The sequence below is a fragment of the Brachycentrus maculatus genome, unplaced genomic scaffold (assembly GCF_059751285.1).
Source record: "Brachycentrus maculatus isolate JH-2025_06_01 unplaced genomic scaffold, ASM5975128v1 h1tg000147l, whole genome shotgun sequence".
Classification (NCBI taxonomy): Eukaryota; Metazoa; Arthropoda; class Insecta; order Trichoptera; family Brachycentridae; genus Brachycentrus; species Brachycentrus maculatus.
This window is the reverse complement of record NW_028280900.1, coordinates 1,754,636-1,781,217: the sequence shown is the minus strand read 5'-3', so window position 1 is coordinate 1,781,217 and position 26,582 is coordinate 1,754,636. Positions and strand designations below refer to the sequence as shown.

General features: G+C 32.1%; 1 protein-coding gene across 2 annotated transcripts in view; it reads right to left on the bottom strand.

The window, feature by feature from the left end:
- The window catches only part of LOC148308834 (synaptic vesicle glycoprotein 2B-like), a 93,823-nt gene that overhangs the window by 46,828 nt on the left and 20,413 nt on the right, over window positions 1–26,582 (bottom strand). The window contains exon 1 of one of the 2 annotated variants that reach the window (XM_088261118.1): window positions 20,315–20,716. The exons of the other annotated variant lie outside the window; for it this stretch is intronic. The gene's annotated coding sequence lies outside the window, so the exon portion shown is untranslated. Of the gene's footprint in view, window positions 1–20,314; window positions 20,717–26,582 lie in introns of those variants that run through there. 2 annotated transcript variants of the gene reach the window in all.

Here is a 26,582-nt window from a genome sequence, read left to right as displayed (position 1 = left end):
GGGTAAAGTAAATATTAAAATTATGACAATTTAATTAGTGTAAAAAGGTAGATATTTATAAAATAAATATGAAAATGCAATTGCACCAAGAAATTTCAGTAGATAATTTAAATTAATAATAATTCTTATTAGAAACGAAAAAAAAACACTCTGTATTTGCCAAATAACGCTTGCGTAACGAGAACACGATTCACACGCGTGCAAATTTGGGAATCTACCGCCGATGGTTAAACTGTGGAGATAGATACAGCGCTAGTAAAGAAATTGATATCCCCTTCGGAACGGGACAGTTAAACGCTGTTAGAACATTTAAGATCGTGGGATTTGGAGGTTTACAAGGAGTAACCTCATTTGGGTGTGCAACATTAGAGCATGATGGTAGTGTGCCTGATATGTATATATATATATATATATATATATATATATATATATACATATATATATATATATATATATATATATAATATATATATATATATATATATATATATATATATATATATATATATATATATTTATATATATATATATAAATATATATATATATATATATATATATATAATATATATATATATATATATATATATATATATATATATATATATATATATATATATATATATTTATATTTATATTCTACTAACCCTTATCCGCACCCGATGGTGCACTGCATCTGCACTGATGTTGTATTGACGCAGTGTTATCTCGATGGTTACTTACATGAAGGCAAGGTGATCACTCATGCGAGTATAGTGGAATCAGTTTATGTTTGATAATAAACAAAGTTTTTTTTGTTGATATTATGTTAAAAAAGAAAAAATAAATTGTATTTTAACATAAGAAAAATCACAAAAAGATGGCTCAGAACGAAACTCCTTTTCTGAAATAGTATGTGTTTATAATACTGATCTAGATTCGTTTCTATTACTGACCGCTGAAACTATTTATTATAATTATAAAACCAAGCAAAAATATATAGGTCAGAATTAGGCCCCCATAATCCAAAAACTGTATGCTATCCAAAGCACGCAAGAAATTTACGTATTTAAGAATTTTCACAAATTTATGTAAACTTTAAAAATGCTCTCGTCTTACTCATTACTGACCTATAGGTCAGTAAAGGAAACTAATGAAATTTCGGGTGAATGTAATACTGACAACTTTTATTTTATAAATGTATTGTATCAATCATATGGTTATTTCACAAATACTTTGTTTTTTGTAAATTCAATACACTAAACTAACTAACACATATAAAATATTAGTAAATATCAATCATATAAAAATAATACACCTTTAAAATAAAACTTGAAAGATTAGGCTTGTCTGTTAAGGATTTTCCGTGTGCGCGCGCTACTTGCCAGATGTCCAAACTTTAACTGATATTTCAAATATGAAAAATCAAAATATTGACTGTAAAACATTGTCATCACATAACAAAAGCATGGCTGCAGTGTTGGTAATATTAAAAATTAGTAATAATTGAACCAGTGTCTTATTTTCTGTTGTTTCTTTGAAATAGGTCAGCAATAGGGGCTAGGTCAGTTTTATAGACACTTACCTTATCTATATTTTTTAGATAACGCATTATCTTTCCTCCGAATCAGACCCCCTGAACTAAAAACGGGTCAAACAAAAAGAATGACGTTTTCAAGTCATCCGAACATAATCGAATCAGCCATTTATGAATGGGCCTAAGTCAGTATTGACATAATTCGAATAAAACACTTGAACCTATTTATCTTAGTATTCAATAAAATTAAAAAGTTATGTACAGTGTGTCACAGTTTTGATACACATTTTCGTAAATATTTATCGCAAAACATCACAAGAAATTGAGGTTCTCGGTGGAAGGAAAAATGATTTTATATACTTAGCCTGTTCAATAAATACGTAGACTGTCGTCATAAAATATAATGTACTTTATTTAGAATGTAGGTACATGTTTGTGAGACAAATATTTATCCCAAAAGCGTTTCCAATTTTGGAAATAGACCTGAAAGATTTCCATTGTGATGTCCTTTAGCTCTTTCGTCGCATTTGCCTTAATCTCGGGAATCGTCGTTAAGTAGGGAAAGTGGGAAAGAACAGCGATCCAATATTTGGCCAAAAACTCACGACTTTTGAAACCTGAATGGGCTGTGGAGCGCTGTTCTTTTATCAGCTTCAGCCCATTCAGGCTTCAGAACTCGTGAGTTTTGGCCATACATTCGATCACTGTTCTTCCCCATCCACTCTACACAACTAATCTCGCTCCTTCTGACTTCTCCTTGTTCCCCAAACTCACAAGACCTTTGAAAGGAAGAAAATTTCAGATGATTCCCGAGATTAAGGCAAACGCGACGAAGAAGCTGAAGGACATCTCAAAATAAGCGTTTCAGGACTGTTTCCAAAATCGGAAACACCGTTGGAGTAAGTGTGTGCACCGGGGAGGTGAATACTTCGAAGTGGACCCAAACATAAAACTTCTATTGGTGAGATGACAATAAGCTTTTTATTGAGCAGAAACTATTTTATTAGTATGTGAGGTCCGATTCCTGGATTATAATCACATACAGGTGATTATAAGGTGTGAGGTCCGAATCCTGGATTATAATCATATACTAATAAAAGAGTTTCTGCTCAATAAAAAGCTTTTTTTCATCTCACAAATAGATGTCTCTAGTGAAGTTCTAGTGATTCAAGAACAATGTTTTTAAATCGGTTTATATATATAAAACTTCTGAATAAAGTATATTTTGTTTTATAACGTCAGTCTAGATATTAATTGAATAGCCCACATATTAATGGAACTACATACACATGTGTATATGCAGATGTAAAAATGTTGTTCTAAATTAATAATTTGTTGAAAACTGACATAGGATCATTCGAAAATAAATGATTAAATTATTCCAAATACAGGTTAGTGTTTTTTAAGGCAGCATTTTGCATCAATTTCGATTTTATCTTTTAATTGATAGGTTCCCTGACATAAAAAAAGAGCGTAAACAGACCCATCGTTGATTTAACCTTGAACTGGACACTTCTTATATGTATTATCTGTATATGTATATGAAAGAAATGATTTTTTTTCGTGTAATAATATAATAAAATATATGGCGCAATTTACGAAAAGCATATTGATTTCTTTGTTTTTTTTTGTCAATGATACAACATTTGTTTTCTTATAATTTAAATAAATATTTCGATTTCATATTTTTTTCGCAGGTCTAACCTGCCTGATATTTAAAATAGGAATCAAGTTGCGGTAGAGTGGGCTCGAACCCGGAAACCCTTAGGATGTTGAAGGATCAAGGTGGAAATAATATAGGGACATTATCAGTGGAAATAATATAGGGAAGAGGCTTTAGTCATTATCATATTGCTATTGATATGGGTTTATTATTATTTACATTTTTATGAGTTACTGACTTTTCGTATCAATATTTTTTAGGTGTCTTTAAGAATTTAGAATTTACGAAAAACCAAGAAAATTCACTTTAAAAATAGATACATATTTTTATACAGTTATATCAATTGATGAAATATTTTTGACAAACCAATACTTTATTGTAATTTATATTTGAAGCACTCATTTTGTGATTTTCCATTTTATAATTTAAATGTAACTTTAATCACTATATAAATAGTTATTTTAAAACAAAGTTGCATTTTAATTATACAATACATTTTTCTTTTTGTTTCACAGTTTCTGACTTTTGTCGGAAGAGCATTCCATGCTATCGGACTCTCAACAGAAAGGAGACGGTCCCCAAAATTAAAATTAAATATCCCTTTGCACATGGCATTTGTTATAGCCGATCAAAGACGAAACTCGGGGGACGTATGTATATTAGATAATTCGTCTGGAATGCACAGTTTTTATAAACTATGGAGCCGTATTATGCATTGATTTATAGAAAAGGAGACAAAGTTTACACTCTACCCTTTCAAGAAAGCGTAAGCAATTAGTGAAGTAGTGGAGTGAAATGACTAAATTAAGAAAATTTAAATATTATTCTCGCTGAAGAGTTTAATAATGATTGCAGTCATTTTATTCTTTGGTAGACCCGTATTATATGAGTACTCTTAAAATAATCGACTCTTGAACATACAAATCGCTCACTCCTTTCAACAACGTCATATATTAAAAATCGTCATTTTTCAGTTGCGCATGTTTTCGGAATGCCCAGAAAATGTACTATATCCCAGCAAAAGCGGCATATTTTTAACTTAATATTTACCCGCTACAGGGCAAAAAGTGTTGTTTTTGCATTTTGAAGAAAATGTATTGTTTAATTATTTTTTTTAAATATATTAAATATTTTTCAAATGGAGAAAAAACCTTCAGGTTTTACCTAAAAAGATCTGTTGCACACTAAAAAGTTCAATAAGTGGCTTTATATTTATTTTTAATACATTGTGTTATATTTTTAAACTTTAAAAACGTTCTCCTGAAAAATCAAGTTTTTTTTATTTATGACGTTCTTGAAAGGAGTGGGCGAAATGCATTTATCAGTTGACGGGCAGTCTAAGCTGTAAAATTCTTACGAACGCTTTTTATATGCCTTATCTGATAAAACATGCACTTGTTGTTTTGCTGATTTGAATCTCAAATATCTCTCGATCAGAATCTAAGAACACGCCCAGAAAATTGACAACATGTGAAGTGTATCATTCGTATTGGGCAGTGTCGTGTTATCAATTAAATTCTGTCGTTTGGGTGTGGCTATCCAGATTAGTTCTGTTTTGGACAGGTCCAATGTCAGTCTGTTATCAGACATCCATTCTCTTATTCTTTTAATACGCTTATTAATAGAATCGATAACTGGCCATTTAATGGTGCGATTCTCTAAGTAATCTGCTAAAAAATTAAAATTATAGCAAGCTGGGAAAATATAATTGACAACACTGTCGAATATTCGTAGTCGAAAGAAGAAACACTGAAGTACTCATTTACACGGTTGATACGTTTCACGCGATACCGTGTAAAAAATAATGAAAAAATAATTGAAAAAATTGTGGATAGGTTCCCTTATTTATAAATAATTTTAGGATTGTTTAAAATAGAGGGGTTACAGGTTATTCCTTTAAAAAACAAAAAAATGCATCGAAACACGTGTCAAAAGTAAAACTTAAATTCAAAATGGATAGATTTTACCACAAAATGGCCTCCGAATCAATTAATGAAGGAAAAAAATTAAGAAATATCAAATTAGTGTTTAGAGTTGTTAAATAAATTTTCCATTTCTTTTGTCTTTTTTAGCACCGTGTTATTTCAAAATCGCGTATAAAAAACCGTGTAAAAAAGGTAGTTTACTGCACATCTCTATGTTTTAAACCGTATCGCGTAAGTTTGACGCGCAAAAATGCAGTAGTAGTAGCTAGTTACTGTAATGTTTATCCTATTACGACTTCAAGTATTTTTTGCAATGGTTCGTTATTATATTTCTTACTATAGACATAAGCGTTGATTACATTTTGTGGAGTAGAGATGATAGTCAGAAAGGTCGTGTAGGAAAAACAAGTAGCCTCGGCATGGTAAATCAGTTATAACGATTGTTTGTTACGTATTATATGTAACCTTTACAGTAAAAATCAGTTCATGATCATTTATTTTTCTATCTCTGAAAAAAAATGCAGTACGTAACTTTGTATCGAATGAGGAAGTTCTGTGAATGATCTTTATTTTATTACAGTATAGAATCGATATTTAACGACCTGTATTTAACAAACTTCAGTTTTTTTTCAAACGCTTTTCGCACCCGATGGTGCATAGGGCACTGCATAATATAATAATAATAAATCCCTTACCACACCCCAATGGTGCATAGGGCACTGCTTCATATAAACGCAGTGTTACCTCGATCGATTACACATGAAGGAAAGGTCATCAGCCCTCCACTTCAGGTACCAGTCTGGGGCAATATTGAATAAATATTAAAGTGAAAAATCACTTATATTTATTTTACCCCCCTTGGGAATCGAACCCGGGACCTCCAGAACGGTAGCCGAGCATGCTGACCACTACACTACGGAGGCGGACAGTAAACGCAGTATTATCTTGATCGTTAACTCACGAATGAAAGTTGATCATCCCTCCGCTTCACGTACCATTCTAGGGTAATATTGTATAAATATTACAGTGAAAAAATATTAAATAAATATTAGAGTGAAAAAATATTAATAAATATTAGAGAAAAAAACTTCAGATATAACGAACAAAAAATACGGTCAAATGAAAAAAAAGTGTCCTGCTTAAATTCAAGTGTCGCCGCATGTAAACATTTTTTAGCTGCCATGATAATCACTTCATACGTCTAGCACCTAGCATTAGAATTTGAGATACAATGCAGTCTTGCTAGAAGATTGCATATGAACGGAGCAATAGCATATTCGAGGATTTCTTTTAGCAAACTTCAAAAGTGCAAACAAAAATTGTTTCCTTTTTCAAAATAGAATTACCGAAAGAAAGCGCGTCGATATCAAACAGTAACGTCACTTCACGACTTGTGTCCGAAGACAATTAATAGAATTTTGTTTGTATTTTGTATTGTTTATTTTAGTTCAAATATTCTATAAATTTCGAATCTTTATTATTTAAAAAAAAATAGCTTGGCAAGAGAAGGTCGGTCAAGAAGCCTAGATGTTTTATGTATTAGATCTGGGAATGCGGTGGGACAGCTTTCAATATCTTAATAGTGTTTTTATTTTCAAAATAATGTTTTAAAAAAATCAATTTTTATATATTCGTTAAAGTTAAAAGTCCGGCTTTAACGGACACCTCCGATTAGTCCGTTATAACGAGGTTTTAATAATAATAATAATAATAAAACCCTTATCCGCACCCCAATGGTGCATAGGGCACTGCTTCATATAAATACAGTGTTAACTTGATCGTTTACACGTGAAGGAAAGGTGATCCGCCCTCCGCTTCAGGTACCAGTCCAGGGTAATATTGAATAAATATTACAGTGAAAAAATCACTTATACTTATTTGACCCCCCCTGGGAATCGAACCCGTGACCTCCAGAATGGTAGCCGAGCGTGCTGACCATTACACTACAGAGGCGGACAAAAACGAGGTTTTACTCTATTTATATTCATTTCATATCAGCTTTACTTATTCATGCCTTACTAGTTCAATGAAAAGGGAAAAATTATCAAATATATATATTGTCAGTACGCATTTAAGAGAATTTTAATAGTTTAAATATATTTTAGCAAACATAGCAAGGCATTTTTACAACTTATTTTCATATATATCTCATTTTCTGCCACATTGCAAGTTCGTTCTTAAGCTAATACGAATACCTGTTTGAGTTTGAAGTGATGCCTGTAAACAAAATGGGTGGTTATAACTTAGAACGTATTTGCATAACTGCAAAATGTGTTTATAGTGTGCAACCAGGATGTATTTAACGGCGTTGTCTCTATAGACCAGAATAGCTAGGTATGAAAATATATACAAATAAACTCATTTTTATTCGCCATCAATCAGTTATTTGAATCACTAACAATGTGATTTTACACTTCATAACTTTACAAAATTATTTGACAGGCTAAAATGACTGGCGCCGTGGCGTAGTTGGGTAGGCGTTCGACTGTGAAACTGGCGTCGCGGGTTCGATTTCATAGGCTGGTTTAAGTGATCACTTTACACAAGTGTAACATTCACCAATTCTACCCATTATTGACAACCACACTACTCAAATTCTTGGAAGTTCTATATATATATGAACCAATTTAGAAACCTTGTTCTTGAATCACTAGAACTTCACTAGAGACATCTATCGGTGAGATGTAAAGAAGCTTTATTAAGCAGAAACTCTTATATTAGTATGTGAGGTCCGAATCCTGGATTATAATCACACACATGAGAAACGCCAGAAAATACCATTTTCATTTTTATTATTAAGCTTATAATTTAACCAGAAAATTTATTTAAAACATTTTGAGTGTGTCCAAATACTTGTTCACAAAATCTGGATTATCTCCAATTACAGGAGTTATTTTCAAATATATATTTTTTTTAACATCTCATCAAAGATGACGAAGAATATGGAAGTCTGGGCATTTATGGGGCTGACGACCGGACCTCACATACTAATATAAGAGTTTCTGCTTAATAAAGCTTCTTTACATCTCACCAATAGATGTCTCCATAGTCTCTTAAGTAGAGGCTTTGCATTTTATTCCTTGAAAAAAAAACTTTGACATTTTAACATAGATGAAGAAGAATATGGATGTCTGGATATTTACAGGGTTTAAGTAGCAAGTAAGTATGTGAAAATAACACCTAAGTGAATTTGTGAGCAAGGATTTGAACACACCGAAAATGTTGTGAATAAAATTACTAATCAAATTAAAAGTTTCATAAAAAATTAAAATCTACTGCGTCTTAAAATGTTCCGAAAATTGAGGAGTATAGCTGTCAATCTTGGGTAGAATGGTGAATGTTACTCGTGTCTAGAGTGATCACTTAAACCGGCCTATGATGGGTCATTAGCCCTGTCAATACCCAGACATTCGTATTCTTATTTATCCATGTTTTATTTTACGTAAAATAACCCAATTAGGATCTTGCACACTTCCGAATAAGAGTCTCTGCTAAATAAAGCTCTCTCAATCTATCCATAGATGGCTTTCGTGAACTCACAGGTACAGTGTCACGAGATCAATGATATATGAAGGAGTTCTAAAAATTTGAGCAGTGTTGTTGTCTATCATGGGTAGAATGGTGAATCTTGAACGTGTGTAAAGTGATCACTTAACCAGTTTACGATAGGTCATAGACCTCCATATTTTCTTCATCTATGTTTAAATGCCAAAATGTAAAAATAGGAAGGAAAGGTGATCCGCCCTCCGCTTCAGGTACCAGTCCAGGGTAATATTGAATAAATATTACAGTGAAAAAATCACTTATACTTATTTGACCCCCCCTGGGAATCGAACCCGTGACCTCCAGAATGGTAGCCGAGCGTGCTGACCATTACACTACAGAGGCGGACAAAAACGAGGTTTTACTCTATTTATATTCATTTCATATCAGCTTTACTTATTCATGCCTTACTAGTTCAATGAAAAGGGAAAAATTATCAAATATATATATTGTCAGTACGCATTTAAGAGAATTTTAATAGTTTAAATATATTTTAGCAAACATAGCAAGGCATTTTTACAACTTATTTTCATATATATCTCATTTTCTGCCACATTGCAAGTTCGTTCTTAAGCTAATACGAATACCTGTTTGAGTTTGAAGTGATGCCTGTAAACAAAATGGGTGGTTATAACTTAGAACGTATTTGCATAACTGCAAAATGTGTTTATAGTGTGCAACCAGGATGTTTTATTTTATGTAAAATAACCCGATTAGGATCAGGCACACTTCCGAATAAGAGTCTCTGCTAAATAAAGCTCTCTCAATCTATCCATAGATGGCTTTCGTGAACTCACAGGTACAGTGTCACGAGATCAATGATATATGAAGGAGTTCTAAAAATTTGAGCAGTGTTGTTGTCTATCATGGGTAGAATGGTGAATCTTGAACGTGTGTAAAGTGATCACTTAACCAGTTTACGATAGGTCATAGACCTCCATATTTTCTTCATCTATGTTTAAATGCCAAAATGTAAAAATAAGTGGAGAAAACCATGTTTGTGAACAAGGAATTGTGGAACACCTCCAAAATGTAGTATCAAACATTTTTAGTTTAATTTTTCACATTATTTTTTGATATCTCATCAAAGATGAAGAAGAATATAGAAGTCTGGGCATTTACGGGGCTGACGACCGTCATAAGCTGGAATTATGTTTCGAAATTGGTTTTATATATAGAACTTCTAAGAATTTGAGTAGTGTGGTTGTCAATAATGTGTAGAATTGGTGAATGTTACACGTGTGTAAAGTGATCACTTAAACCAGCCTATGACGGTCGTCAGCCCCGTAAATGCCCAGGTTTCCATATTCTTCTTTATCTATGATCAGATGTCAAAGAATAATATGAAAATAACTCCTGTAATTGGAGATCATTTTGTGAACAAGTATTTGGACACTCGCAAAATGTTGTAATTTTTCACATTTATCAAGTATTGATAATCACCACATTTATTAAACTGACCGTAACGGATAATACATGGATAGGAATCACAAAAGTAGTTGAAATGACTCCACAAACATAATACGGTAATTGATTTGCATGCCCGACATTCGTGAACAGAGTATATCATACTATTCTACCGGCAAGTGTGGTGCATGTAGATCAGTGGTTCTGAACCTTTTTAAAGTCAGAAAGCACTTTTCACCATACAGAAAATTCGTGGTACACCAAAACTAAAGATTAAAAAAACATGCAAAGATAACATTTATTAAAAATAAAACTGATTATTATATTACAGATAAATTAAAAGTAACATTTATTAAAAAGTACATAAATACCATAATAAAACTTTTTGCGACGAAAATTATTTAATGTTTGAGCTTTTGGGTTTTAGTAAATTTCAGCGATATTAGGTATAATATTTGATATGGCAACTCTCATTTCTTCATCAAAATTGCTAAGCCTTTCGCGTTATTTCGTTTTAATATTGGTTAATGTCGAGAAAACCTAGCTCACAGAAATATGAGATTGAAAACATGAAAATTTTCAGTGCCCTTGTGGAGAGAGATGAGTCTTGAACAAATATCCAAAATTCTTCCTGAGTTATTTCTAAGAATTATATTTTTAGAGTACGATCTGTTGATAGAGTACTTAATGTAGTATTTGGAAAATAAAATAATAATAAAACCCTTATCCGCACCCCAACGGTGCATAGGGCACTGTGTCACATAAACGCAGTGTTATCTTGATCGTTTACACATGAAGGAAAAGTGATCAGCCCTCCGCTTCAGGTACCAGTCCATGGTGATATTGAATAAATATTACAGTGAAAAAATCACTTATATTTATTTTACCCCCCTTGGGAATCGAACCCGGGACCTCCAGAACGGTAGCCGAGCATGCTGACCATTACACTACGGAGGCGGACAAGCGGAAAAACAAAGTTATTTTATTTATCTAAATAATATGTATTAAAATGAATCAAAAAGTGAGTGCTTTAACCCTTAGTAACTAAACATTCGTTTGGCGGACTACGCAATTAAAAACGTGAAACCTAATTTGTCAGGTTGTGGTCCCGTGGTTAGTGTCGCGGACTCTTAAGTCAGAGTTACTCGGTTCGAATCCACTCTACCACAATTTGATACCTATTTCTAATAATGAGCCGCTTAGGCTCACAGAAATAGTATGAATTTATAATATTTGTGTAAATAATAATAACACAAATATTTCTCTTTTAAAATTAAAAAAAAATCTCAAAAGTATTTATTAAAAACAGGAACTGGTTACATGGCACTTGAGTTTGGTTTATTAGGAATGAATGTAAGTGATATTTAACAATATATCACTATTGCGCTCAGCCACTATATATGACATATTATGTAAATATTTTGCGATCCACAAATGGCATTGTTTCTACAAATATAGTTTAGTTATCTTTTTTTTAACATTTAAATAAAACACAAACCATTTTACATATTTAGAGCAATTTTTTCGCAGAGACCCACCAAGCCACATTGTGTCTTATTGGTGGAGTTCTTAAATCTAGGGTTGAATATTCAAAATAAATAATAATAATAATAATAATAAAACCTTTATCCGCACCCAAATGGTGCATAGGGCACTGCGTCATATAACGCAGTGTTATCTTGATCGTTTTTACACATGAAGGAAAGGTGATCAGCCCTCCGCTTCAGGTACCAGTCCAGGGTAATATTGAATAAATATTATAGTGGAAAATCACTTATATTTATTTGAACCCCTCTGGGAATCGAACCCGGGACCTACAGAACGGTAGCCGAGCGTGCTGACCATTACACTACGGAGGCAGACAAATGAGGCATATTCAAAATAGAGTAATTAATTGTTGATAGTTGTTCATAATTCTTGATATTTGCAACTCAAATCGCACAGTAAATGAGTCAACATTATATTTTGGTTTTAATTATTTCTCGGAGCACTTGCAACAAGTTCGCGGAGCACCGGTTACGAACCACTGATGTAGATACACACGAAGTAATGTACGTTTGGCGTCATCACCGTGCAAAACTGCCAAATAATTTGATTGTGACTCGGTTGTCCTATTTAAGTGCGATAATGGAATACCCTTGGGTCGAAAGAAATTTTCGATTGTCCTTCCGAGCCTATAATAATGTCACACGGTAATTAGCGCGAAGGTTATCAAAATTTGATACAGGAGCGAAGAAGAATTCAAACGTTAATTTATTTTAATGATATCAAAAACAAGTGTTAAGGCGGGATAATAAATAGCCCGCAAGTTGATCTTCTTTAACCCTTGATAACTAAACTACATTTGTAGATACATAGTAACTAAACATTCGCCAGGCGGACTACGCAATTAAAAAGTGAAAATTATCAAAAATATTTATTAAAAATAGTAACTGGTTACATGCCACTTCAGTTTGGTTATTAGGAATGAATGTAAGAGACATTTAACAATAAATAACTATTCCGTAAACGTAGGCGTCGTCGCGTGGACGAATGTTTAGTTATCTAGGGTAACATTAAAGGCCCAGTATTCATTAAGTCGCAACTTAATTATCTCTAAATTCAGGTAACGTTTTTCGAAATTGATTTTTTCTTAAAACACAGTTTTTGCATTGAAGAAATAAGTTATTCGAAATAATTATATGGTTTTGAAAATAAAAGACTCATTGAAAGGAAAGGAGTTAAAAATGTTTATAAAAATACTTTTTCTATATATATTTTAAAAAACAAAAATATCCAATACACATTCATTTAAAAAATCGGGCGTGGAAAACACGTGTGACCTCTCCGGTAGTCCGCGGTGGATTCTATGTTAGCGTTATCCCCTTTTAACGTTATTGCATTTTTTGGTTAAAACACCGTTTTTGTAATGTAAAAATTAGTTTTTCTCCGAAATAAGTTTGGTAGGTTTTGAAAAGTAATGAGTTATGGAAAGGTAGAATTTTTTTCTCTTCGATGGACTTTAAAAGGTTTCCTATTCTCGCGGTTGAACCTTAAAAGGCCGAAATTATTTTTTTGTCATCGGTTAATATACCCAAGGAAATTATAATAATAAAAACAAATGACTCTTTTTAACGAAAAAAATGGTTGAAAGAAAAATTCTTAATGTGATAAATTTCTTAAAAATTGAATAAAAATATTTCAACGCCCGGATCATGCGTAAACCTTTTAAAATGAATAAGTTATTATATATTTATTTTTATTTTTTATATTTTTTATTACTAGTCATATTATTTTGCCTCTATAGTTCAGTGGTTAGTGCGTTTGGTCACTGCACTGGAGGTTCTAAGTGTAAAATAAATATCGGTGATTTTTTTGGGCTGAGAAACTGGGCGTGAAGAAACGTGTAACCTTTCCGGTGGTCGGTCGGTGATAGAATTCTGTGTTAGCATTGTATCCCCTTAAGCGCCGGTAATTTACTAGACAATGTGCTCTTGTGCACTACACGGAATTTTACCATCCGGCAGTCCGGTTTTTAAAAATAAAAGCGACTACGACATTTTAACGTGATCGAATTTACGCGCAACGTGATCACGCGCCGATCAAGAAAACCGATCCGAAGAAAGATGGACAAAAGCACTAGACAATCATCCGTTTTATCACGCTAAGTGCCGGACGGTAAAATTCCGTGTAGTGCACAAACGCCCAATATGATGATTTTACCGGATTAGAAGAGTAGGAGAGTAGAACAAAGGTGGTGAAGAATTTTTATTGTTTGAATTTTGGAAATATATTTTAAGGGGTCGCAATATTATCAATTCTAAAAAACTTAATAAATAAAATAAAAGTAAAATGTCTAAATTGAAATACTGGTACAAATTTGTAGTGAGAAGTACTGTTAATTCACGGAGCGAACAAACACATCTCGACCGGTTTATTGTACCAACATTCAAATGCAAACAATCTATAGAGAATTAGGGTATGCGACTATCTGCCAATATTTCTCGTGAAACCAGACAATTTGTAATGTACGCTGATTGGTCAATCTCATGTTTAATAAGAATTTTATTCTAACATAAGCAACATACCTTTATGCAGTGGCGTGCAGAGAATCAACAAGGGTAGGCAGTAGAGGTAAGTAGTAAGGTAAGCTAGGTACCACCGAGTAAGGTAGGGTAGGTACTGGTTACGTTTATATATCTCATGTGGGTATATAAGGATAAGCACTGCTCTTCTGCCTTAATGGAATGTACGCCCCTGCCTATGTGATAAGGTATAGTACATTCCAATAGACTAATTATCAAAGAATAATAATTTTAAACAAAATTTTAGTTACATTAATAATTAAATAACTCCTCGCTGAGATTTTGATATACCGATTTAGTGAAGTATCCATCTCTTCATCAGGATTATCATTAAAACTATCGTGCAAACAACACTATAAATCGCTACCATGGCACTATTTTTACACATACATAGGTATGCCAAAGTGGTCATTGTCCTGACGAAGAGACGGGTACATCTCAAAATCTCTTCAGGTGTTATTTTACTACCTGCGTAACAAATATTTCACTAAAATGTTATTTCTTTGAATATTAAAAAATAATCAAACAGTTCTTAAAGCGACACATTTAAATACCATTATTTCTTAAAACATTTTTTTTAAGAAACAGTGGTATTTATCAAGTAAAACGTAAATAAAGAATGGATAGATATTGCCACAAAGTGACTGCCGTTGCAGTTTATGACTTTCGTATAATTTTTAGGATTCCTACGTTATTTTTGTTACATGTGTGATTTTCATCCATTTACGTAAAATCTAAATTAAAAATGGATAGATATTAATGCCACAAAGTGAGTGCCGAATCAATTAATGAAAATAATTCATTTTTGTTACATGTAGGATATTTTGTTTTACTAATTGAAACAATGATATGTAATTACTCGCATATCATACAGAACAATTCAATACATTCGTAAAGCCACAATATAAAAAAAATATGTACGTCAATGCATATATAAATTATTTAAAAGTCAAGCTGAATTTTTTGCACCTTTTCTGAAACGTCTGAGACATTACTATCTATTATTAGAATCCTAACTGTCCATCAAATCTCATCCCTTAGTTTCTCCTCTACCTCCTTACCTAAACTCCCTTCTTTCTTTGCCTTCCTTATTATTATTCATATTAATTTAAAATGGTTGCAACTAAGCTCTTGTGCTTGGAGAGGGACTTACACTAATTATTAATTGTTTATGTTTGTTGGTAATATAATTTATTTTTACTAAAATATTTTTGTGTGAGTATGTTTTCTTTCCTTCTTAGATTAACGTGTACATAATTAATTTAATTTATTTTTTAGCATTTAAATATCCTCAATTTTTTAAATATCTGTAGAAAGGTTATTGAAGTACTTGGTTCCCATATATTTAAAGTTCTGTTGTAATTGTTTGGTATTATACTGTCATGTTGGTATTTCGAAGATGAAAATTTCTGTAGATTTAAGTATTTTTCACCCTTAAATAGTATTTCACCCTAAAATAGCTTTTCTTTTGAAAATGGTTTCTACTTTTGGGAATATTGTTCTCTGAACTGTGTTGATAGGGTTCAAGGCGTTGTCGTAAGTTCCTCCCCATACAACAATGCCATACTTGAAAATGATATAATATTGTAGTTATCTCAACGTGTGTACGTAAGATAAATGTATGTATCTCTCTACATATCGCCGAAGTATCCGTACTGAATCAATTATTGGTTTATGGTTTAATACAATACACAAGTAATATTTATTGTCTCGGACAATGATCCAGTTGGCTCGACTCGACAGTGGTCATATCGTACTTTAATCGTTATTTGACGATAGTGTTGTGATATAACACGTAACTTGCATTCTTCATTCATATCATATCAAGTTTAATGAAGTGATAATATGACAAAAACACTACTGCGAGTTTTTCTGAATGGTACATTTTGACATCATAACATATCGCCTACTCCTTTCAAGAACGTCATAAATCAAAAACCGTCCATTTTCAGTTATGCATGTTTTCGGAATGCCCAGAAAATATACTATATCCCAGCAAAAGAGGCATATTTTTAACTTAATATTTACCCGCTACAGGGCAGAAAGTGCTGTTTTTTCATTTTGAAGAACAGGTGTTGTTTAATTATTTTTTTAAATATGCTAAATATTTTTTTAATGGAGAAAAAACCATCAGGTTTTACCTGAAAAGATCTTTTGCACAGTAAAAAGTTCAATGAGTGGCTTGATATTTATTTTTAATACATTGTATTATATTATTTAACTTTAAAAACGTTCTCCTGAAAAATCAAGTTTTTTGATTTATGACGTTGTTGAAAGGAGTGAGCGATATGATAGTTGGTTTTCGAATGGCTACACTGAAAAATAAGGAAGGATCTTGAAGATCTTGAGAGGAATGAGCGATATATGAGAAGAAAATGGAAGTCTAAGTAAATAAAATAAAATAAAAATAAAAATAAAATAATTAAAAAATAAATACTCTCTAATGAGCCCTGTAAATACAGGGCTCGACAAAAGGGTCTCTGCTAGATAAAAGCTTTCTCAAGCCAACCATAAATGGCTGCCGTGCAATCAATCGCGATGAGTTATTAAAAGATAATGGTTTCTTGTTTTTATAAAATCTCTTAATTCGGAATTTTTTGAGGTTTAGGTAGAGTTTATTTTTATTGCACCAATCTGAAAGTCTTATCAGATTTTTTCTAGTACGTAACAGTCGTTTATATGACGAATTGTTTAGAAAATCTGTTGTTATTGATACTGATGATTATTGTAAGTGATGATTTTTATTACTATATTTTTTATTGTTATTGTACACATTTTTTGTTAATATTGTTAAAGGCATTAGCCGTAAATAAAATAAAAATAAAATACAATAAAAATACCCAGGCTTCCATATTCTTCATCTACGTTGAGATGTCAGAATGATAATTTTATCGTTTATTATCAGTTTTATTTCTTATGATTTTAAACATTGTTTTAATTGTATAGTATTGTATAAATCTACGAATACAAATACACTGAACTTCGCTTAGAGTAAAAATTGCGAAATTCGCGAAAAATTGTTTGATCGCGTTCGCTAAGTGTTCGATTCTTTAGTAATCACTAATTACTAATTAAACAATGACAATGTGTATTGAGTACATAACTAAACATGAGAACATTGGACATTTTGCTCGGTACATGCGTCTACAGACGTCAATGAACAGAATAATGACTTTTAACGTTTATTGAAGGCATCCACTGGTTAAATACAATAAACCAATTTTCCTAATAATTGTGAAGGTGTTATGAGACGGAGTGTTATTCGCAAGTTTTTATGTAGTATTGATATGTACATATGTAAATGATATGATCGCAGTAAACAGAATTTTTGCATTCTGTGTGAATACCTTATGATACACATGTAAGGTTTTTTCTTCTTCGATAATTACGTAACGTGGTGTTTGATTCAAATTAACAAATAAAAAAACTCGTGTACGCGAATGCTAATATTTAAATTGATTGAATACAGTAAAACCTCGATATAACGGACTAATTGGGGGTAGGGGGTGTCTATTGAAGCCGAAAGTCCGTTATATTAAAATAGTTTCAAATAAATTTTAATAAACTCCGTATTTAGATATATATGAACAATAAAAAACGCAAACAACAGTATATTTATTGTCTTCGGATACTCGTCGTGAAGTGACATTGCTGTTTGATATCGATGCGCTAGCTTTCGGTAATCCAGCTTTGAAAAAGGAGTCCAGTTTTGTTTGCAGTTTTGAAGTGTACTTTTTTTATAATCAACTCTCTAAAATGACGAAAATACGTATAATATTTATTCACCGGATTCTTTGTTCATTATATCCGAAATTCGTTTAACAGAGGTTCTTTATATCGAGATTATACTATTTTGTCAAATTAATTGTTCAACGAATAAAGACAGAATTGTGGAATATATTATTTATATGGATCAGTTCTCATCGGAAGGTTTTGGCAGGATAGTAATAAATTATCACACTACACTCGTAGTCAAATCCTGTAAAAGATTGACCTTGTAACGAATCCATACAAAAAAGACAAATGTTTGTGTTTAAAGTATTATTTACAAAAATACTTTCTATTTCATACTATTTCTGTGAACCTAAGCGGCTCATCATTAGAAATAAGCAGGGCTTTTTTTTTAAATAAAAAAGTCCAGGAACTTACTTTATGTAAAGCTTTTTACTAAAAATAATGTTCATTACAATCCCATATTTTATCATTTTGATGAATTATATAAATATAGATTGTTATTACGTAAGTGGAAACATTGTTTTGTCTAATTGATTTTGAAAATGAAAAAAAATAAAAAATATATATATATATATATATATATATATATATATATATATATATATATATATATATATATATATATATATATATATATATATATATATATATATATATATATATATATATATATATATATATATATCTGTGAAAAAAGGTACCGGAACGCCGTTCCACCGCGTTGCAAGGGAAAAATAGCCCTGGAAATAGGAATATAATGGTGGTAGAGTGGGTTCGATCCCAGAAACATTGACTCAAGAGTCCGCGACACTAACCAAAGGACCAAAACCCGATACCGATACCAATTCACATGAACGCAACCTATTTCTGTTAGGTTTAACGAAATTTCTACCGACAATAACTAGAAAATTGGAATAACTGCGTAATTTGCACTTTCTTTATGCTTTGGTTCATTCAATGAACATCACTTCGACCGGTGATTTTTACAATTAATGCATAAAAAACTTTTTTTGATTCCTGAACAATATTTGATAACACTTTTCTTATCATTCATCGTCCACTTTTTTGTAAAACCACTTTTTAAACAGGCATTACACACAAAGTGAACGGTAAATGATAAGGAGCGTGTTTTATTACCATAACACAAAGTTAACAATACTTTTAATAAACAAAAAAAAAGATAAAATTTATAAGGCATTGTTTAATCGCTGAAAATGCTAAAAGCATGCGATACCGTGACTGAAAACTTCAAAAATTGAAAGCTCAATGGTAGCATTTTTAATTTTAGTTATTTTTATTTTATAAAAAAAACATCTGTACTTCTTCAATATAATAGATCTAATACTTTTTGAATATCACCCTGATAACCTTTCCTTAATGTATTTAACGAACCAGGTAACACTGCTTATATACGATGCAGTGCCCCATGCACCATTGAGTGCGGGTTAGGATTAATAGAAGAAGAACATACCGGTTTCGGAATAGTTTCAAGATTGTGTAGCGTTGTGCCACAATTTTTACTAATATTAATAAAGATTAAAATGTACTTGAATTAAAGATAGATATTTTAAAAAATATACAGCCCAAACTGTTGGTCACAGTTATAACTTGAAATAATATAAAGCGGTTTTTAAATTCAAATTTTATATCATTAACACATGTTCGGATTTAAAGCATTTACTTTGTGGTTAGTCTTTTTTAATTTTATACATTTTTTCAAAAATGTTAGTAATATTAGTATATAACCACTCACCGGTGAGTAGTTATATTCTAATATTACTAAAAAAATGTTTGAAGTTATGAGGACAAAAGAAATGTTTTGTCAGAATTTATCAGAATAGAAACAGAATAGGTTCTTATTCTGTTCCTATTCTGTTCTCTTATAATAATAATAAGGTAGTGCTCAGATGATAAGGGGTGAGCAATATTACATAGCAGTAATGAAATGGAATGGATAAAGAATTGTAGGTATAGTAGGAATACAGCGAAAATTGGTATACTAGGAAAGACGAAAAAGGGGGAGATGTACTCAGGGTTGCATATTCATTCCCGTAGTTATACAAGCTTACGCAGGATATAAACAGCTAATATATACAATTCTTTAGAGAAGATGAAATCTATTAAAATCTTGTTTATACATAAATTCAATATGTAAATTTTAGACACTTTTTCTATAAGAATTTATCGATAATTGATTTTCTCGTGTTTTGCATATTCTACTTACTTTGTTGATTGATTATTTTAAAGTATCTATTTACATCGAATATCAAAAGGTTAGTGTTTTTCTTCGCATATTAAGATTTATTTTAGCGAATACAGGCTACCTCATTATCTAAGAACTAAACAAACACGGTTTGGCACAGTTCAAAACAAAGTTTTTGACGGCGGAGAAATCGGATGCTAAATGCAAATTAATCCAAAATATTTCTTAATAATAATAATAATAAATTAAAAACTACTTACAGATGCCGAATAAACACGACGAAGAGATGATGATCAGCTCGTAGAGCTAATGCTTATTAATATCTTACAAATGTAGTTAATTTTTAGAATTTTAAGAGAAAATAGTAACTTAGTTTAACGTAGCTTTAGTCATTTTTCTTCAATCGGAAATCACAGGAATTTTCGCGTATTTTGCGACGAGATAAATGATTATATTTATAAATAAGATGAGATTCGGTTTCTGTCACAATCACAATAGGCACATTGGCGATTTGTATTCTCGTAGTCACTTTTCGCGACCTGTCGATAGATGATAAGTCGTTACTCGTCTGGCCAGCGGCAGGGTTAGCGGTTTAGTAACACGGCGTTAGTTAGCGAGTCACCTGCACGAGTACCTCGGTCTGGGAGTATCGGACACGGAATGATTTGTCGGAGCTGGTATGTGTTGATTTTTAGAATACCCCCGTCGCCCCCTCTCTCCGCTCGCAGCCAATCGGAAGCCGATGCAAACACATTACGTCAAGATTGATGAAAAGCGTGGTAATGTACACATGACCAGACACAACTTCCCAACCTGCGCTGGGTCCCGTCGGCGGCGTCTCTCTTTCCTCCCCGCAAGCTATGCTGCCCGGATACTCCGCCTTATCACTTATCATGCTTTTTTATTGGCATCTCAACATAGATGAAGAAGAATATGGAAGTCTGGGCATTTACAGGGCCTACGACCCTCTAGGATTCGGACCTCACATACTAAAATAAGAGTTTCTGCTCAATAAAAAAGCTTCTTTACATCTCAACAACAGATGTCTCTGGTTTTTCAAAATTGGATCATATATAGGTTCCTTGAATTTGAGTTGTGTTGTTGTCAATCATGGGTAGAATTGGAGAATGTTACACGTGTGAAACATTCACCAATTCTACCCATTATTGACAACCACACTACTCAAATTCTTGGAACTTCTATATATATGAACCAATTTAGAAACCTTGTTCTTGAATCACTAGAACTTCACCAGAGATATCTATTGGTGAGATAAAAGAAGAATTTTATTGAGCAGAAACTCTTTAATTTGTATGTGAGATCAGAATCCTGGATTAAAATCACAAACGTAAGAAACGACAGATATGAAAAATAACTTCTATAATTATTGGAGATAATCAAGATTTGTGAGCAAGTATTTGGATATACTCAAAATGTTGGATAAACCAAATTTCAACTAGATGAATATAGGATCTGGTGAGATCCGGCCTATACCTACCTTTACTTTTGCATGTAGTTTTCGTTACTGGTCAAATATACACAGGGTTTGTGAATACGAATAACAATGTAAGTAAATATGATTGCACTATTTTACAAGTACATATTACTATTGACCTTAATTTTTGTCATTCTAATTTTTAGTCTAAAGTTGAAGATACATATAATTCAAGATAGGAACTAGCTCAAAAGATTTAGGGTTCCGAAAACCTGTATCAAGACTCCCAACTTTTGCCGTCCACCGTACATGAGGAGTGAAGTCTGCTTGGCAGTGCCCACACATAAAAAGAGCTCGTTGACAAACGAGAAAATTTGATCGGAGGACCTTTCTCTGATCTGGTCTGATCGATTTAAAAGCGTTACCATGTATTGTAGATAAAGATGATTTGGACTCAGGACATATAAGTGTGGCGTTCCATCCTCTTTCCCTACCCTCCTAGTGAAGTAAAATTAGTCTACTACCAATATTAGACATATATTTGTCGATAATTTGATCTGAGGCGTGCATTCTATATGGGCAGAAAAGCAATGCCTACCCTGGATTACTCGAGTTCCATATAGAAACATGACCAGTGCCTACTATGCCTTATCCTAACCCAACCTTTTAAATGTAATTGAAAGCTTTTAAATGTAAATTCACAGTAAAATCGGGATCCAACTTTATGTTATTTCACATTTTCAATAAATTACGCAACTTAGTTTAAAAAAATATATATTTGCAAGAGCAGATCTATCAGGGAGCCTAGATGCCTCTGTATCAGATCTGGGCATACGGTGGGACAGCCTTCAATATCCTTATCCAACCCTACTGCCTACCCTAATTAAAAACTCTATGCACGCCATTGAATTTGGTGGTGGAATTTAGACATATTTACCGGTTAATCGATTGCCGAAAACCGGTAAGGCATGCTCTAAATGGCTTATTATACGGACTGCCCGTAATGGGTTCTGACCAGGGTTGCCAGGTGTTCGGTATTCTAACGAACCATTCGGTATTTTAGCACCGTGCTCGGTGTTAAAATACCGAACGTAAGTAAGGGTGGTTCGGTATTTTTTTCTGATTAATTTTTCTCCCTAATAAACGATGCTTTTGCTAACCAAGAATATCATGCTGTAGGTACTTCGCCATATAACATCGATGGGTAACTTTTTTTCCAGCTGTGAAAAGGCCGTTGCTTGAGTGGAATGCTATCAAAAGATATTTTCGTGAAGAGGGTGAGAATGAGTGCAATATGACTATTTGGTCCATCGTTGCTAATGAAAACAGTGGATTGCAGAGTGCAGGAGAGCCGTAATAAATGAAGTGTGGACATGGTGAAGGCTGAATTATGTATACGATATAATTTCAGTCTGATATGTCGCGAAATGCATGGGGCAGTTAAAGCAAATAAGAAATTGCTGGAAGCGTGCAATATTTGGGTGTAATATTGGATTCAAAATTAATCTAAAATGCAAACTTTGAACATGTTAATAAAAAAAATATCAACAAAAAAATCTTAGTAGATAAAGGAACAAGTTAGATAAAGTACTGCAGAACTCATTCATAAAACAATCAGTATTCCACATATAGATTACCGCTCAACAAGATTATTTTTGGCAAATGAAGGAAATTGAAATAAATTGGAAATTATGCGAAATAAAGCGATGAGAATGGTGCTCAAGAAAAATATTTATATAATAAAATAGAAAAAATGAGAGAAAAACTGGCTATCTATAAAAAAGAGACTAAAATTAAATATGCTGATCTTTATATAATATATACATTTTTAAGCAATAAATTAATAGTATTTTACGGATAAAATAGTGTCAAACAAAAATTTTCATGAACATATTACTAGAAATAAGGTTAAATATAAAAAAAAAACCGAGTTACAAAATTATTTAATGTATAAGGGTTTGAAAATGTATGATGAGATGCCATGAGATGTAAATTAAGTGTAAATAATATAAGTGTTTATATTTTTGTAATATAATATAAGCTAATTAAAGAATTTTTTTTTAAATACTGAGAAAAAATTTCATTTTTATAAGTTAGATTAGCTAGTTGCTTTTGTGCAATGGTACTTTGTATTTTAAGTTAATAATATAAATAAACGATTAAAACTATTTTTTGCTCACTGTTCGGTATTTATTTGGAAAAGCCCTGGCAACCCTGGTTCTGACTAGACACAGTTCTACATTGACATAATACTTCGAAACATTCTGTCTCACACATTTGCATTTGATCGCTCTATCGCACATATCTTTCAGGTTTCATAAAAGCTTTGGAAATAACTTTCGATTTAAAAAAATAGAGGTGGATTCCTCATTTGATTATGGAGTCAGATTATACTAATATTGATTGATTTCGGAATTTCCCGAAAATAATTGATTTCAACACTTTGTGTGTCAAAAAAAAACAGTTAATGCGAGACCATGACTCATTTAAAAACCAACTTTTGCTAAAATATAACGTATTTACAAAAGATTTATAGTGTGTACTTTGTCGAATACTATGAATTAAGTTTCGATGTTGTTGATGAAGAAAATAGCTACGTTTCGAAATGTTTCGTAACAAATGTGCGAAAATATGCGCTTAGCAAAGTGTGTTCATATAATAAGATGGACGTGCTAACATTAACACCATACACCGGTGGCTCCCAATATGTGGGGAAAGAGCCCTTCTAGAACCCTACAGAATAATAATTAATAAAATAAAATGTTTACCCACGCACAGGCCATGCCCTTGTGGAGTCCTTGTGGAGAGAGGATGAAAGCGTTTAAATATCATTCAGGGACATCGATTTTGAGACAATAATACAATGGAAATAAAACGTAAATTCACAATTATTTGTACGAGATGGGCTCGGAAATTTAAAGTATTAAAATATATTTATATAATTAATTAAATTAAAATTTAAATAGATAAAAACATTTAAAAAAAAATGTTTTTATTATTTACAAAAATACTTCAATTTCATACTATTTCTATGAGGCTCATTATTAAAATTAGGTATCTAATTGTGGTAGAGTGGGTCGAACCCAGAAACTCTGACTCAAGAGTCCGCGACACTGACCACAGGACCACACACACACACACACACACGCACACACACACACATATATATATATATATATATATATATATATATATATATATATATATATATATATATATATATATATATATATATATATATAGTGCTAAATGTAAAAGTTTTAGAAGGCCTGGTGCGGCCACACATGGAATGATATTTTTGCACATAATGGATACATGGTATGGTTTGGCGAAAGTTTTGTTGCGAAAATGACCAATTTCAACCAAAAACAAACTTATAGTAATATCATGGTATCGCGAAAGCGGATTAAGTAATTAATTGATTTTAAGGCCACAAAATATAAATACAACACGTGACCCTCGAGACACGTGATGGTCATCATCAGATGGTAAGAACTAATAAAGAGGATAGTAATGTTTATTTCATATTTATCTTCCGAAACTGAATCTATCTGAAGGTTTAAAAAAAAGTTGATGATATTTCGGTATATCTTTAAGAAAGAAAATCACATATCGCTAACTCCTTTCAAGAACGTCATAAATCAAAAAACTTGATTTTTCAGGAGAACGTTTTTAAAATTTAAAAATATAACACAATGTATTATAAATAAATATGAAGCCACTTACTGAACTATTTACTGTACAACAGATCTTTTTAGGTAAAACCTGAAGGTTTTTTTCTCCATTTGAAAAATATTAAGTATATCTTTAAAAAAATAATTTAACAATACCATTTCTTCAAAATGCAAAAACAACATTTTCTGCCCCGTAGCGGGTAAATATTAAGTTAAAAATATGTCTTTTTTGCTGGGATATAGAACATTTTCTGGGCATTCCGAAAACATGCACAACTAAAAATGGACGATTTTTGATTTATGACGTTCTTGAAAGGAGTGTGCGATATGTTGTGGTTTATATTGATATCGCAACATAAATAAAGAGGAATATAAGAGTCTGGGTATTTACAGCCCTTGCGATATGTCATAGACTGGCTGAGTGATCACTATCACTATCTATGTTGAGATGTCAAATGTAAATTAACTCCAATTAATTAATCTGGGTTTCTCCACTTAATTAAGTGGAGAAACCCAGATTTGTGAACAAGTATTCGGAATGTGTAATTTGAATTAAAAATGGATAAATATTACCACGTAGTGACTACCGAATCAATGAATGAAATAAAAAAATATTATTTTACTCTTGCCTGCCTCCGTAGTGTAATGGTCAGTACGCTCGGCTACCGTTGTGGAGGTTCGGGGTTCTGTATAAGTGATTTTTTCACTCTAATATTTATTCAAAATTACCCTGAACTGGTACTTGAAGCGGAGGGTTGATCACCTTTCCTTCATGTGTTAACGATCAATATAACACTGTGTTTATGTGATGCAGTGCCTTATACACCATTTGGGTGCGGATAAGGGTTTGAAGACGATTTTATTATCTAAAAAAAACTAACCATCACGCCGTTTCCCCGCAGGGGTAGGCAGAGAGAATAGAGCGCCACACCACTCTGTCCTTGCAAACATTCTTCGCCTCTTCCACGATCATGCATCTCCTCATACATACCCGCCGATTGTTACGACTCCTAACCTGACCACTTTCAAGTATTTGGCATACCTGATCGTGCCATGTTTTTCTCGATATAATAGAGATACTATAATATATATACACTATATATATATATATATATATATATATATATATATATATATGTATATATATATATATATATATATATATATATATATATATATATATATATATATATATATATATATATATATATATATATATATATATGTATACTAGAGATAGCCATCAACAGATATCAGATAATTACAGAACGGCTGGTCGTAGATGCGATGATAAGAATTTTGTTATGTTAAAAATTAGTCGTTTTCGTCAATTAAAAAAAAATACGAGCACATAAAAGTGAGGTAATTTAATGCAGTGTGATCAATCGATTTCACAGAAATGGCGAGGTACTCGTACGT